The following is an 11,869-nucleotide window of genomic DNA, read 5'->3' on the forward strand; positions in this document are numbered from 1 at the left end:
AATATTATCTAGGAGCTAAGAGAAATGAACGCAGTGCACATATACAACACAGATAGATTTAACAGTCATAACTTTGGAGGCACCTGGGTAGCTCAGGTGAGTTTGTGAACTCATATACCATGACTTTAAGTCCCTCGTGGGATTCCGCGCTGTTGGTGCTGAGGAGCCTGCTCACTCTCTGCCTCTCTTTTTGCCCCTCCTGCATGCTCTACCCCCTGCAAAATAAATAATAAACGTTTTAAAATAAAAATCATAACTTTGAATAAAAAAGCAAGTTTAGACTATATGCTACTTAAGTAATGTGAAATAGACACATCCATTCATATTTAAAGCATTGCTCTCTATATCTATTACCATATGTGTATATTTATATACAAACACATATGTGTCCATGTAAAAGAATAACAAAACACTCTGGAAGGACACATACTAAGTTCATGAAAGTGGTTTCCTCTGAAGAGATTGGGAGGCTAAGCAGTCTGAACTGAAGTGGAGCCGGAGATCTAGGAGGCCAATTTTACCTTCGGTCTTTTTTTCTTAAATGGAAAGACAATGAACTTATTAAAATGTTAACAGTTATCAATTCTGGGTGTTGATACATGGGTATTTGGTATATTCTTTGTACTTTGAAAATTTCTTATAAAGAAGAACTGTCTTTTGTTTTTGTTCTTGTTTTTGTTTTTTGAGGTCAATCTTCTACATTGTGCCTAATTTGGTAAGTTGCGCCCATTTCAGCCCACACAATAGTAATAGATGGGGTTTGGAACAAAACATATGTAATCCTCTGCGTAGCTGCACAGCACATTCTCACCAAGCCAGACTAAAAATAACTGATGAGTAAAAGTATTATTGGATAGAGGGCCCCTCAGTTGACCTTCAGGATTTTGGATTGTCCATTCAGTTAATCTTGTCACAATCACATAATTATGAGGTTGGTTTGAGCCTAATGTACCAATATATACACGGAAAATACCCTGTAACCAGAACCGTGCCACATCAAAGCCCTTGGGACAAGATGCTTTTCTAGTGTTTCTACATGAGGTTTTCCTAAAGATAACAAAGCCTTTAAAAATATGCTTTTCAGGCATATCGCCCTTTCCAACTAATACACCTCTTCCCCAAGTCAAGTTGTATGTCGTCCAGAATGCGCTAGTGCAGCACGTCCACCGCAGGAATACCCAGCTGTCATACAATACCCTGGAGGGGCCGGCTACGGTAGTTTGACGAAGCAATACCTATAAAAGCAGCATGATTCTATGGAAAAGACCATAATATCCTCTTCTGAAAGATCATCGCATAAGCTGAAATACCAGTCAGTAAAAAAAATACAGGAAAGAGAAAAGCAAGCAGACCAGGATACAAGTGCCCTTGACCAACGCTTGAAATTCCAGCTGAGCTGAAGCTGGAGTTATTTAAGAAAAGTCAAATATCTGAAGAACCAGTTTGGGAGCCTCAGTCTGTCATTTTCTTTCTTTCTTTTTTTTTTTTTTCCTTTTCTTTTCTTTATTTGTTGAAGATACTTACCACTTAGCTATCTGGAAAAAAATGTTGAAAGAGATTTCTATTCAACAGAATGAAATCTGAGACTATCCCAGGTCAAATGCAATGTTATAGTTTAGAATTCCCAGTGAAAGTTTTCTTCCCTTCCAAGTTTGTATTTTGAAATTTTTTGGGTCTTGAGAAAAGTTGAAATACCCAGTGAAGTTTTGAAGCTATTTGGCACAATGAAAGACTGGAAGGTAATTTGTATGAGGGAAAAAAAATCTATAAAATTTACTAATTTGTATGTAAGTTTTTACAAATGTTCATGAACTCTACAAAGGCATATCCTTTGCTTATGCATTTAATTTAAAAGTTTTTATTTTTGATTAATCTTTATACTCTACGTGGGGCTCACATTCCCCACAACCCTGAGATTAAGAGTCCCATAATCTACCAAGTGAGCCAGCTAGGCACCCCTGCTTATGCATTTAAATTTAGTAAAATTACATTTAAGGAAAAGCAGGGGAAAATTTGATGAAGGGAAAAGAGAAGAAAAAAAAGAAAAAAGAGGAACATAAAACTTTACAGAATGCACAAATCCCTATGAAACTTTTGATTTTTAAATAGGGCCTGAACAATTGATTCACTTGATTTTTAAAACAGAGTTGAAGTTGTTTCCACATTCTATAGAAAAAGCCAAAGGGGGTCCTAGTGGGACTCTGTAGTGTAGTAGACCACAGGCAAAGAAGAAAGTATGCTGTCCTTTCTCCAGGGGAAAAGGTAAGTGGGAAGGGAGGAGACTTGAAGTTAATGAATGCTTCCTTCCTTTCTCTCACACGTGGGGAGTAGCCAAAGATCCTTTAACTTCTGTTATTTCCCCTCTAGTGTCAGTGCCTTTAGCATTTCAAGATGGCTAGCATTTTCCAGCAGGATAGTAGTTGGTTGAGCAGCCTACTTTGGCTCGAAGTAGTATGGGTATGATAGTAGTATGGATATGATTTTTTATCTCTATCATAGAATAAAATAAAACTGGTGTGCTAAGGCATTATGTATTATTTTCACTTTTCATGGCACTCCTTCCTTTCAGGTAACTTTAGTGTGCTTATTTGGTATGGTCTGGGGTTTGGTTTATCTGTTAACAGGTCTGGTTGAGATCAGGAAGCCCCTTCCTCATGCTAGAACCTCTGGCTTCCAGGTCAAGCTTCACTCATGATGTTTATACCACATGCTAGCTTTGTGTCTGGATAAATCGATGCCAACTCTTCCAGATTCAGTGTATTCTGCTATCTTCCAAGTCCTGGCCTGCATAACATCCAAAGCCCTTGGGTCAGTCTTTTGTTAAGCCTTGAGAGGTGTATCTCTCTCAAAGGTTGCAGCAAAATATCACTGTTCTTAGTTTCTCAACTGTGGGTATCTATTTCTGGAATGAAACCATTCATTAATTAGGTTAAATTTACTGGATACCTGTTAGAAGTGAGACATTTCACCATGAGGAGAGAATACAGTTTGATTAAGATAGTCATGGTCCCTACCTCAAGATGCTTGTAGTCCAATGTGATCTCACACAGGAAGCCTGATCTAAGGAGAAGCCAGGTTATTCATAATATGAACTGTACAAAGAAAATACTGAATAAATGGGGCCCCTGGGTGCTTCAGTGAGTTGAGCGACCTACTTTGGCTCAAGTTGTGATCCTGTGGTTCTTGAGTTCGAGCCCCGCCTCAATCTCTGTGCTGACAACTCAGAGCCTGAAGCCTGCTTTGGATCCTGTGTCTCTGTCTCTCTCTGCCTATCCCCTGCTCACACTCTGTCTCTCTTTCCCCCAAAAACAAATAAACATTAACAAAATTTAAAAAAGAAAATACTGAATAAAAAAATATGTGTGCATATACATATGTTAATGAGTGGGAAGCAAGATTAGAAGCAGGGAGACTAGAGCTATCACAATTGTAGAGGTGAAAAAAAGTAGTTTAGAGATAATGGTATTTTAACTGGAACAGAAATAGTGGGAAGTAATAATTTGAAGGAAGAACTAACGTGATTTTTTTACTGAGCAAACTGGGGAGATGTTCTGATGTCAACTAAATACATGAGTTTGGAGTTCAAAAGAGAGGTCTAGGCTAGAGATAAAATTCTGATGATCAAATGTGTAGATACGCTTAAAGCGATAGTTCTAGATAATAACACTTTGAAGAAAAAAAGGTCAAAGACACTACCCTTGGAAAAGCCAACATTTAGGGTCTGGGAGCAAGGAGAAGAGCCAGCATAGGTGACTTAGAAGGAATAGCCAGTGAGGTAGGAGGCAAAACACTAATACTCCATATCCCTGCAGCCAAATAAAATGTCTCAAAAAAGAAAGAGTGAGCTCCTGAGTCATAAGCTATTGAGTGGTTAAGGAAGAGGAAAAGTGAGAATTTGTCATTGATTTGGCCATGGGGTGACCCTGACAAAGGTGATCTGATTGGAGCTGGTTAAGGAGGAAATGGCAAATGAAAAAACATGGGCGAGAAATGTAGATGCCCCTTTTGAGGAGTTTTACTACAAAAGGAGTAGAGAAATGGGGATGAGATGCATATGTGGGGTCACGTAGAATTTTCTAAAATCAGAAACTTTATAGCATGTTTGCAAGTTGATGGGGATGATTTTGAGAGAGAAATCTGAGAATGCAGGTGAAAGAATTATTACATGATAAAATTCCCCAATTAGTTGAGGGAACAGAATTTAGTGCTTAGATAGAGGGAGCAGGACCAATTCATGCAGGGTAAAAAGAAAGAAATCAGAGCAGAAAAAAATAGACACTGATAAATCTGCAGATGTGGTGGCAGGAAGATGAAGATACTTTCTTCTGAGGACTTCAATATTCTTAGTAAAATATGAAGCAAGGACATCCACTGGGTTCAAGTAGGGGATAGAAGGTATGAAGATTTGAGGAAAGAGGAGGAGAAATAAAATAACCTCTTGGGGAATAAGAGAATGAGCTGATAAGGAAAAATAGCAAGATTGTGAGCAGCATTAAGAACTTATTGAGGATTGTGGTCTTAAATTTAAAGTGAGACCACACATGGTTGTGGACAGCGAAACTGTGGTCAATGGATTAGCGATTCTGGCAGGGGGGGCGGTCAAAGAATTGTTGGAGCCAAGATACTGGAGGCCATGAGTTGGAACAATAAAGACTGGGGGTCAGAGAGAAACACTTGAAACTGAGATTTGGGAGGTAGAACAGTTATTCCTAATGAAAAGACCTGGACGGTATCATGGTACTAGGCAACTGGAATAGGGTGGAGGAGCAGCTTGCTGGAAGGAAGAAAATGAAAGAACTGAGAACCCAGAGTTTTCGAGAGGTGGAACGTACAAGAGGTTTTAGTGTTAATTTGTCATAAATTTCAGAGGGCAAATTGGAAGGTTGAGAAAGGAAGAAAGGTTGAATTAGATTAGGGATGTTGAGAGCTATATGGTGTTAAGAATCCAGGTGGTGAACAATGACATAGAAGCCTTAAATGGAAAAAGGATGGTGAGCCTACCCCCCTCCCTACCCCTACCCCCACACCCCAGCCTCTCACAGAGAAGAGAATAATCCATTCTCATTCTAGGTCTTTGGGACCAGTCTCTCATTGTTCAGAATGTTCTTTCCATTGTCTTCATCCTCTGACCATCCTCAGCTCACTTCATACCTTGCTCTGATCATCTCAATTCTTCCAGCACTTACAGTCACGTTCTATAGATAACATGTAATACTCTTCTGTTCCTTAGTTTTAATCTTTTTGTTATATTTCCTGTCACCTTTACATGCATCTTTTACCTCTTAATATGGATTTGCAAATTTCAATGAATATTGGTTGGGTGTTGGAACATGAAGGAAACTAAAGTTTTCCAGAAAGCAGCATAAACTGTAAGAGTTAGCTAGGGAAACTTTAAAGTAACTTTTATTAAAAATTTTATAGTATACACTTCTCAAATGTTAGCGTAAGGACCCTTTTTAAAGAAAAAATTCTTAGGGAACCTCTGGGAATAAGGTTCCTGCTTTGAAAAACACTGACTTAAGAAACTAAAGTCTTTTATTATGAGAAAGTCTATTGTTTTTTAATTATCTTTACCCCCCCAAAAGAGAGTAAAAAAATTGCCTTTTAAATATTATCATTAAAACAAACAAACAAAAAAACAAGGGCACCTGGGTGGCTCAGTCGGTTAAGCATCTGACTTCAGCTCAGGTCATGATCTCACAGTTCATGGGTTTGAGCCCCGTGTCCGGCTCTGTGCTGACAGCTAGCTCAGAGCCTGGAGCCAGTCTTCAGATTCTGTGTCTCCCTCTCTCTCTGACCCTCCCCTGCTCACGCTGTCTCTCTCTCTAAAAAATAAATAAAAACATTAAAAAATTAAAAAAACAAAAAAATTCTTTTTAAAATGTTTATTTTGAGAAAAAGAGAGGGAGAGAGAGAGAAAGAGAGAGAGGAGAGAGCATGAGCAAGGGAGGAGCAGAGAGACGGAGGCACAGAATACGAAGCAGACTCCAGGCTCTCAGCTGTTAGCACAGATCCCGATGCGAGGCTTGAACGCATGAACCATTAGATCATGACCTGAACCAAAGTCAGATGCTTAACTGATAAGCTACTAATAAAAACAAATTTCTTATTGAACTTATTACTGAAACCCAAAGAATATGTCTGCAGGACCCAGTTGAGAAATTCTGCTTACATTACATATGAAAAGAACAGTGAGTGATCTAAAGAAATGTTATAACAGGTAATTTTATAATGAATACACGGAAATATCCATTTTCAAAATATGTTTGGAAATGAATTTTATAAGAACAAACTTAAAACAAGGTCTTACACTGAGTAAGTGGTCAATAAAGAGTAATAATAATAACTGGGGGTGTCTGGGTGGCTCAGTCAGTTGAGTGTGTGACTCTTGGTTTCAGTTGGGGTTGTGATCTCACAGTTCATGGGTTCAAGTCCTAAGTCAGGCTGGGCACTGACAGTGCAGAGCCTGCTTCAGATTCTCTTCCTCTCTCTCTGCCCCTCCCCGCTACTCAAAAATAAATAAATAAACTTAAAAAAATAGCAACCATTATGACGGTCAATAACAAAGGCAAAAATAATTTTTAAATTTGGGTATTTTTAGAAGTAGAGTTTCTTGTATTTGTTAAAATGAAAGCAATGAGATTTGTAATATCCACAGATACTAATATATGTCCTGGGTGCTCTTTGTCTGTTTTTGGTTTCCCACATGAAATAATGTCCTAGTTTGTGATTATTTTTTTCCTTCTCCAGGCCAAAACAAAAGTGCTCTGCAAGGCAGCCACGGAGGGGAGGGCAGGGCGAAGTCTTCCCTCTGGAATCCTTGCTCCCTGACCCAGAGAGAGAGCAGGCACTCGGCCACATTCCCTAAGGAGCTAAGAACGCAGGGATCCCAGGGGGGTTGCTGTGACTTTGAAATGGTTCGAGGTTTCCTGCTATGTCAGAAGCCCTACTGGCGCTGAGGCGGGGGCCGGGGGGGGGGGGGGGGATGTTGAAGGTGCATTGTGGAAACCTCCATTCCTGCACCGGCACAGGAAATGCCAAGTTTTCAGGAACTCTGTGGTTACTGTAAGGGAATTGGCTTTGGATTTTTATTTCTAAATTCTTTGAACCTAGGGGTCTATTTTAGGCTCTGCTCTGCACACAGGTTCATCTGACAGTACTTTTTCCTCTTTAATTTGAAATTGGCTAGCCACTAATTTTATCAGTGAAAACCAAATTCAAATCTTGGATATAGATATACAGAAAATGCGGCTTTCGATTGTGGCCTTAGAGTACAATGATATAGGTATGAATTGGAATCTTTATAGGCAAAATTTAGAAAGAGTCGTAAATCTGCCTGTGGTAATATGTCAACCGTGCAGAAAATAGGAGAACATACTGTAGTTTGTAGACCAGTATCCTGCCACAACATTTTTTGGGATATTTGGTTCATATTCTGTCACACATTCTTAAAAATGGTTATGCAATTACCTCCAAGATGTTGGCCCTTTCAGACAACCTTTAAAGTGAGGGTCCTTTCTCGCCTCTTTATTGGGTGCAAGTAATCTATTTCTATGTGGTGGGAGAGGGTAATATTTCTCCTAAACAAATTTTTGTTTTTATCTTTTGAAACTTTTAAAGAATTGAGCTTAAAAAAATAAGACTCTCTCTGAGTGGAAGGGGGATCACTTTCACCCATTGCAGCCCAAAGTGGAGGTTCTGAGCAGACTCTGGGGTTAGAGAACCAGGCTCTGCCACATGTGTGCCTTTGGAGAAGTGACTTAAGCTCCCTGCACATGTTTTCCAATCTAAGAAATGAGGAAACTAGAGCTATTATAAGGTTTAATGAGTTAGAATTTGTCAAGTGCAAAGCATGTGCTAAATATTATAGGAAGGCTTGTTAAAAAAAAAAAAAAAGCAAAACTAGGGGCACCTGGATGGCTCAATTGGTTGAGTATCTGACTTTGGCTCAGGTCATGATCTCGTGGTTCATGAGTTCAAACCCCACAACAGGCTCACTGCTGTCAGCACAGAGCCCACTTCAGATCCTCTGTTCCTCTCTTGCTGCTCTTTCCATGCTTGTGCTCTCAAAAATAACACATTTAAAAATAAGATGTAAAACCAAATGATTTTCTAATGATACAGTCTTTCAGTAATTTGAGGTGTTCGCTTCTGTAAGGAACAATAACAGGTTAGTCTGAATTTGTTCAGTTGTCTGCTAATCAACAGTATCTAGAGATCTAACACTAAATATGGGTCCTCGTAAAATGGCAGGTCTGCACTTGTAGGAGGGGTGTTTCCTTGTGAGGAACACAATGTCAGTAAGTTACCGAGACTCTTACTGTCAAATATTTTTACCCAAGTGCGATAAAGTGTAGCTCTTTATTTCATCCCTCTGCTTACAATTCTTTTTGAAATATTTCTGAACAAATAAAAATAAAGATTTTTAAAAAATGAACAAATGACCAAGCCACCACCTTGGACCAAAAAAACCTTGTATCTTATGGTAACAAATACTGTAACTGGAATGCAGTCCTGATTTGTAACCAATGAAAGGAGAGGTTTCATCCTCTCAAATCAGTTAATATTGCCATTTATAAAGGATAGGGGTATCCTTTTTTAAGAAATTTGCTGGGGAACCAAAAATTTATTTTATAGCCCTCCTCAGTGCTTCAGGTGTCTGGGTTTAGGCAAATAACATCACATTATTAGTGTAAAGATTTAAAGAGAAAACACCTCTAAGACATTGTCAGTTTTGTAAATTCCTATATAATTTCTTGTGGTTTTTCATGTCATCTACTCAACTAATTAAATAGCACTATTTTATTTATCTTAAATTTTTTTTTAATGTTTTATTTATTTTTGAGAGAGAGAGTACAAGCAGAGAGAGTGAAGCAGAGGATCTGAAGGAGGCTCTGCACTGAGAGCAGCAAACTCCATGTGGGGCTTGAACTCACAAAGTGAGATCATGACCTGGGCAGAAGTTGGAGGCTCAACAGATGAGCTACCCAGGTGCCCCAAATAGCCCTGAATTTTAAAGATGTTTTGCTAAAAACAAACAAACAAGCAAACAAACCAAACCCACAATAAAACCCAACCAACTCCAAATCTTTCAAACCATTCATTTTGACAATATGTAAAATTTTGGGGAGAGTATGTCCTGGTGGTTGAAGACTTGGGCTAAGAGCCAGATGGACATAGGTTTGAATCCTGGCCCTCCCACTTATTAGTTATACTATCTTGACAAATTATAAGGCCTCAGTATATGTGTAGGTTTGTTCACAGGCCTCAGTTTGTATATAGCCTTATAGGGCTGTAAGAAGTAAATATATTCACAAGTATGGAATGTTTTGGACTCTTCTTGGCACAGAGTAATTGTTCAACAGTTGTTGATGGTTAACATGACTGAGGATCTGGCTCGTTGTGAACAGTCACTTCACTCTTTAAAGACAAGACACTCCTAAGAATTAAGTTACCTTGGTTTTTCTCTCTCTTCTTCTATAATGCCATTTTATCTAGAAATTAGAAAGCCATGGGGCACCTGGCTGGCTCAGTCAGTAAAGAAGGCCACCTTTTTTTTTTTAATTTGTTTCTTTTATGTTTATTTATTTATTTATTTTTGAGAGACAGAAAGAGACAGCATGAGCAGGGAAGGGTCAGAAAGAGAGGAAGACAGAATCTGAAGCAGGCTCCAGGCTCTGAGCTCTCAGCACAGAGCCTGACACGGGGCTTGAACCCATAAACTGTGAGATCATGACCTGAGCCGAAGCCTGACACTGAGCCACCCAGGTGCCCCAAGAAGGCCACCCTTGATCTTGAAGTTGTGAGTTGGAGCCACATGTTAGGGTAGGGTTTACTTAAAAAAAATTTTTTTTAATAAAAAATAAAAAGAAATTAGAGAGCTTTGACATGATTGATACATTTAAATGTGGGATTAGATATTCACACCCAATTCAAGTGTCCATGTCTGTACTTGAAACTAAAACTTGACAATGTGAGGCATGAGTACTATGTAATTTGAGTCTATGTGAGATCTAAGGCCTTAAATCTAGAAAGACTGTATCAAAGCTGAGGCTAACTTCACATAGCCTGTTTCTTTCTTAAGGGTAGTCTCCAAGGCCTAGTTCAAACCTCTCAAGCAGTAGGTGCTCGATAAATATTGTTAAGGAACAAACGGTTCACAAAGGAGGTTTTTACAGGTAATCAGGTAATCCAGGTCCATCTGACTTTTATGAAAGTATCTCGTGCGTTCCCTATGTATAGGCACAAGACAAAGAGGATAAGACATACTTCCTCTTCTCTCAAAGTAGGGAAATCGAATAACTTTCTAAATAATGATATAAGCAACAGTATAAGAAACCTCCCTATTCCATTCCAATATAGGAATGGACCTATATAGTGGGGACCAGAGCACTTTAGAGCTGGGAGAGGTGTCCTAGGCCAAGGTCCTCATTTCACAGAGGAGAAAACAGACTTGGAGAGTTGGAAGTTGTCTGCCCAAGGTCCCACAGCTGGTCTAAGGGTAAAGACAGGACTGGAAGTCCAGTCTCAGAAACTTCTTGCCACGTGATCATTTCACCAGCCTGTTGGGAAAACAGTGTCCTGTGCCTTAAGCATGTCTTTTAATAGAAAAACGAGGTGTAAACAGTAAGGTCAAAGTGAAGTTCTGATCACTGCATTTGTCACTCCTGCAGTGCACAGTTTACAGGCGCAAATACGCAGAAGCTGCACCTTCGTTTCCATCGCGCAGATACTAGGCTCACGCCAATAGTGGTGACTTAGCTCCTTTATTTGTGTTCATTTATCTATGTAGCAGGGAGAACGGCTGGGTTACGCGCTCTCCGCTGTCAGAGAGGAGGCCGCAAGACCCGGTTGGCGCCTCCCCCCCCCCCCCCCCCAAGAGCGCATCTTGAGATGACAAGCAGGATGGGAGGTGGGAAAAGCAAACGAAGGAATGAATGCGTGCAGGAAGGGGCTTTGCTAAAATGTGGGCAGGAGGGTGTGATCAGTTTACTGGTAGATTTAGAATTTTTATAACGAGACTGAGGTAACCAAATAAAAACCCAGCGCCTCCACAGACCTGGAAAGTTTGAAGGACGTAGTTTGAGGGCGCGAACCCCTGCAGCAGGCGTCCGCGTACCCCCACCGCCCGCAGGACTGCGACGCCCCCACCTCCGGCGCGCAGCAGCCCGGCCGTTCCGGGTGCTCCTCCTCTCTCCCCCACCATCCTCAGCCCAAAGGGAAACGCAGGCTCCAGCGGCGCTCGGGGCTCATCCATCAGCCGAGGAGGAAAAGGGGGAGGAGGGAAGGGGCGGGCGGCGGGAGGAGGAGTTTCTCCGCCGCGCGGAGCCCTCGGTGGGGCGGCGGGGGAGGAGCGCCCTTCCCCCCGCGCGCTGATTGCTGTGGCGTCCTGCCCGGCCCCGCCCGCGTGTGTGTGTGAGGGAGAGCTATAGCGCTGGGTCGGCCCGATGGGGGTAATCGAGGGTTTCGGGGACGCCGAGTGGCGCTTTCCTCTTCCCAGTGAGTGAGGGAGGGCAAGCGGCGGCTCTCGTGCTCGGCCACTTTCCCTGGGCGATTCCCGGAGCTCCCTGCAGGAGGTGAAAGTCCCGGCGGGTCCGGATGGCGTAGTTGCGCCGCGGCGCAGCAGCTGCTGGAGCTCACGGCCGCTGAGAGCTGGGCGGGGAAACTTTCCTCCGCTTGCCTCCAACTTGCGGCGGGTGGATCTCTGCGTGACACACCGCCTCCGAGGTACGTGCGGGTTCGGCCCCGCGGCGCTGCAGCCCGCGCCGGGACGCCCCTGGCCGCGCCGCTAGCCCCGCACACGCTCCGGCCTCGGGCGCTGCAGGCTGCGCGGTGCCTGTCGGCGCTGCACGAGGCTCCGTGCCTGCTC

General features: G+C 41.7%; 1 protein-coding gene across 1 annotated transcript in view; it reads left to right on the forward strand.

Annotated features, from left to right (window-relative positions):
* The first annotated feature begins 11,433 nt into the window (after positions 1 to 11,433).
* The window catches only part of TGFBR3 (transforming growth factor beta receptor 3), a 200,119-nt gene continuing 199,683 nt past the window's right edge, over positions 11,434 to 11,869 (forward strand). The window contains exon 1 of the mRNA XM_029945804.1: positions 11,434 to 11,727. The gene's annotated coding sequence lies outside the window, so the exon portion shown is untranslated. The remainder of the gene's footprint in view (positions 11,728 to 11,869) is intronic.

Source organism: Suricata suricatta, chromosome 8 (assembly GCF_006229205.1).
Source record: "Suricata suricatta isolate VVHF042 chromosome 8, meerkat_22Aug2017_6uvM2_HiC, whole genome shotgun sequence".
NCBI lineage: Eukaryota > Metazoa > Chordata > Mammalia > Carnivora > Herpestidae > Suricata > Suricata suricatta.